Source organism: Cebus imitator, unplaced genomic scaffold (assembly GCF_001604975.1).
Source record: "Cebus imitator isolate Cc_AM_T3 unplaced genomic scaffold, Cebus_imitator-1.0 Scaffold497, whole genome shotgun sequence".
In the NCBI taxonomy this organism is placed as follows: domain Eukaryota; kingdom Metazoa; phylum Chordata; class Mammalia; order Primates; family Cebidae; genus Cebus; species Cebus imitator.
The window spans coordinates 866,512-871,138 of NW_016107812.1; the positions used below are offsets into that span (position 1 = coordinate 866,512).

The window sequence follows — 4,627 nt, forward strand, 5'->3', positions numbered from 1 at the left end:
AGGCCTCCGTCTCAGCGGCTTCACCTGCTCTCGGCTTTAAATGAACCACTGAGAATCACCTGTAACAACCTCACTAAGAAACACCGCATGTTCTCACTCATAGGCAGGTGTTGAACAATGAGAACACATGGACACAGGGAGGGAGCACTACACACTGGGGTCTGTTGGGGGGACATGGGGGAGGGATGGGGGGGTGGGGAGCTGGGGAGAGAGAGCAAGGGGAGAGATGCCAGATGTAGGTGAAGGGGAGGAAGGCAGCAAATCACACTGCCACGTTGTACCTATGCAACAATCCTGCATGTTCTTCACATGTACCCCAGAACCTAAAATGCAATTAAAAAAAAGAAAGAAAACCTGGGCTGGCTTCAGGGCTCCGGGGCCAGGGCCGTGGTTTTGCAAACCCTGCAAGCTGTGACCTGGGCGTTCGCCAGCTCTCACCACGGTATCATTTAATCTAATTGATCAATTAAATTCAGATAGTTTTTAAGCTAGCTGTAATAACAGTTACGTATCTTCAGTACCACGTATAATTATCTTAACAACTTTATCGAAGGAAATGGCTAAGACATGCCTCTGCATTCTGGAAACTCACCTCTGGAGCCCCGGGACTGATGAGGCAGCTCTCCTCCGAGCCGGCTGACTGGGGACATCAGGGCTGCCAGGGAGGAGGCTGCTGCTGTGGGTCTGAGTCCTGTGGCACTTCAGAACCACGGCGTCACGTGGCCTGTGGGGGTGCTGTGGCGCCTCCTGTGTCACCTGTGAGAATGTGGAACCACCACCTGGACCTGTGAATTAGGAGTTTCCATCGCCACCGTCACACTGTGACGGCCACGTGAGCACTCTGAGAAGAGAGAGCAGGGAACAGTGACTTTAGCTCATGGATCTGTGGGTTGGCTGTTGGTTCTCAGGACTTGGTTGGGCCTGTGAATCCGTGGCCGGCTGTGGGTTTGTCAGTGGTTCTGCTGCCCCTGCCTGGCTCTTCTGTGTCTGGGTGTCCGTTGAGATGACCCCACTCTCCAATGCCGGTGGGCTGGCCTGGGCACGTTTCTGTGGTGGTCATGGGGTAAGAGGAGACACGAAGGTACCCAAGGCCTGCTCTGAGCCCCGTGCATGCCGGCGGTGCTGTCCCCGGGTGGCCATCTGCGCCCCAGCCTTCACCTGCCACATCTTGGATTCCTCCCACTCTGATGCTGTGGTGCTGTCAGGGTGGCCTCTGGGTGCCCTTCAAGGTGGGGGGTGACGTGGGCTCCTGTGTCCTGGAGACCCGTGATGGGGATGCGCCTGAGCTCAGGTCTGCCTCCGTCACCTCCAGCAAATTACCCCCACTTCCTGCACCTCAGCCTAATCTCGCTTTCCCTGTCAAACACCAGCAGCCACTGGCTTAGGCAGGGCCACGCAGGGAGGTGCAAGGCGCTGACCTCACGGTGATGCCCACGCAGCGTGAGCCCCGCCCGAGCCCCACAACTTAGTTCATTTGGTGACAGACGCCTGGGAGAGCCGTGGGTCCCCCTCCTGACACAGAGGAACCGAGGCAAGGGAGGCAGAGGCTGGAGCAGCCACGGGGTTCCGTTCTGGGCCTACTGCGGAGTCCACGTGCTGGGAGCCTCCACCTCCAAACACGTGTGGCCTCTTGTGGTTCTGGAGGCTGGGCCTGCGTGGCAGTTTTCTTCCAAGGCAGGAGGCACGGCCTGTCCCTCCAGGCGACTGTGTTCTCTGGCATTCCCTGGCTCAAGTGGTCTCCCCATCTCTGGCTTCCTCTCCCATGGCCTCCCCATGTGCAAGTTTCCGGGCCAGTTGTCCCTTTCCATCAGGCCACAGTAGTGCTGGGTTCAGTCTGCCCCACTCCAGAGTCGCCTCGTCTTAACACCTCACAGCTGCCACGGCTCCAGATCCAAGGTCATCCCTGCAGTCCTGGGAGATCGGGACACCCACAATTAATCTGGGGAAACACAAGGGAATTTGTGATCACCAGTGGAGAGCATGTGGCCTGGACAAATCCTAAGCCTGTGGGCCGTCCGGTCCTGACCGTGTCTGTAAGATGACCTTGCTTTTCACCCGGGCCGCTGGCAGCGTTTCAGAGGAAATGCGAGTGGAAGGCAGGCACAGACCAGCCACGGTCACCGCGGCCAGAGCGAGAAGGCCGCCCCACCCCAGCCCCAGGCTCCCCGCCTCTTTCCCTCCCCCTCTCTCTGATTTTCTCCTCTGCCCCTGTGGCCCAGGCCCAGAGAAAAGGCATTTCCTCCTGGTCAGAACTCTGTCTCTAAGTGGGCCCCTGGCAGAGCTGGGCAGGGCCTCTGGGGCCCCTCCTGAGGAAATTCTGAGGTTTCCTCTTAACTGCAGCAATAAGCTTTTGTTAATTCTCCGTTAGTGTAAATGTTCCCACGGCTCCAATTATAGACCCTGGGAAGTGAGTTTTCCCAAACAAGCACTTTTTAGATTTGAATATCACTTTCCACAGCAGAGCTGCTGCGGTTTCCGCACAGCCAGGCCCTAGGAGAGCTGGGGCACCCTTTGGAACCTGGGACCCCCTTCAGTCAGGCCCCACTTGCTTTCTCTAAGGAGGTGCCCCTGGGATCCAGGACTCCCGGGGCCTCAGAAGTGAGGGAAGACAGATTCGGAGGGAGTAGGAGCCACCGGGGGGTTGGAGGGCTCGCAAGGACTCTGGCCCAGCTTCCTGGAATGCAGCAGGTGGAGGGCAGGGGTCTGGGAGGGACCCTGGCCCAGCTTCCTGGAACGCAGGGGGTGGAGGGCAGGGGTCTGGGAGGGACCCTGGCCCAGCTTCATGGAACGCAGGGGGTGGAGGGCAGGGGTCTGGGAGGGACCCTGGCCCAGCTTCATGGAACGCAGGGGGTGGAGGGCAGGGGTCTGGGAGGGACCCTGGCCCAGCTTCATGGAACGCAGGGGGTGGAGGGCAGGGGTCTGGGAGGGACCCTGGCCCAGCTTCATGGAACGCAGGGGGTGGAGGGCAGGGGTCTGGGAGGGACCCTGGCCCAGCTTCCTGGAACGCAGTGGGTGGAGGGCAGGAGTCTTGCTCCCAAGGCCCTGGATTTCTGTTTCTTCTTCACTTCACCTTCATTCTGAAAAGAGGTTTTCATATTTCACATAAATATGTCTTCTGTGGCACACCAACATTTCTTTAGGTTTTTGAGTTATTTGCCAATATTTGCAAAGCAGAATATTTCATAGGATTTCTGGTGTCTCTTGAAGTATTAGAAAACGTGGCTACATAAAGCCCCCGCTTCCTCCCAGCAAAAATTGGTGGCCCTGAGTAAGTGCCGCTGCTTTTAGAAGAACGCTCAAAATCCAGTTTCCCACAATTCCCATCCGTCCACATCAGCCATTCCCTTCACATCCATGGCTTGTGGACATTTGGAATCCCTTTTACAGAGATCCCTAATCTCTCTTCAGAGCTCTTGTTTCAGGAAAAAGTTCTGCCATCATTACCATAATCTCCACCACTACCCGCTCCACCACCGACACCAATTCCAATTCTTCCTGCAGGAAGTGGGGTGAACACACCGGCCTCAGTGAGATAGCACACGGGCTGCTCACCAGCCAGGGGCCTCCCTGGAATCACCAAAATGTGGACACTTGGAGGCTGGGCCCTGTGCTTCCCCAACCACCCAGCCCAGCTGATCTCTCTGGTTGAATTCTTAGGCAACAGAATGGCCCCTGTCCCCCATCTGTGTCCCCATCTGACCAGTGGCTGTCCTTTGAGATTCTAAGCTGAGCACAGCCATGGCCCTCCTGGGACAGGAGGGGATGGACACTGAGTTAAAGCTAGAAGAGCCCTGGGACAGCCCTAGAGGCCGGCATGAGGGATGAGACCACGGGGCTGCCCAGCCCCTGCCCCAGGAGTTTGCGAGAGGCCCAAGGGCTCCGGAACCTCTGTCCTGGCTGCGCAAGTCCCTGGGGTCTGGGCCGGGCTCTGGGCTGGGACACGGTGTTGGGTGCAGAAGGCCGTGTTCTCCCACCCTCCTCCCTGCAGCTCCGCAGGGAGCTCTGCCCCACCCCTCCCGCAGCGCAGGCTCACCCAGCTGTGAGCTCAACGTGGCCACCGACCCTCCAAGGACGGCTTTTCTTGCCGTTTCAAAAGTGCAGGCCGTGGATCCCCACCCCTACCCGCTTCCCAGTGTGGGACCTCCCACAGGGGTCAGGCTTTCTCACCTGAAAAATGGGCAGAGAAATCTGAAGGTGGCGGTTTCCCTCTGAGTCACGTGGAGGCAGAGGCAGAGGCTCGCTGGGCTGAGCGAAGGCGACGTGGGTGGCGGTCTGTGTCTCCTGCGCTCCAGACTTGGCACTGCCTGTCACCCCCAAGCCCCCCGCACGGTTGCAGCTGCTGGTGTCCTGGACGCTCCTGCTGCTTTGTGAGAGGCCGGAGGCCCCCCCCCCGGTCCCCATCCAGGACGCCTGGAAGGTTCATTCACAGAACTGCCACCAGCATAGACAAGCTGAACACCCCCTTGTGAGCCTGCAGGCCCTGTGGTGGGGCGCATAAGTCACCCTGGCGGAGGACCCCATGCTGACCTCCAAATGTGCCTAATTAAGGCCGATGACAGAAAGACACTGCGGGGAGGGTGGCCTCTGTGGAAACCCCAGGAAGGGGCTGGCTGCAGGAGCACCAGGG

At 58.6% G+C, this 4,627-nt stretch overlaps 1 long non-coding RNA gene across 1 annotated transcript; it reads right to left on the reverse strand.

Moving 5' to 3' along the window:
• Nucleotides 1–277: 277 nt before the first annotated feature.
• Nucleotides 278–4,617, reverse strand: LOC119468815. The gene is made up of 3 exons (XR_005197587.1): nucleotides 4,168–4,617; nucleotides 593–1,939; nucleotides 278–323 (listed from the first exon to the last, which is right to left on the reverse strand). It is a non-coding gene; the product is annotated as an uncharacterized LOC119468815 (long non-coding RNA).
• Nucleotides 4,618–4,627: the final 10 nt, after the last annotated feature.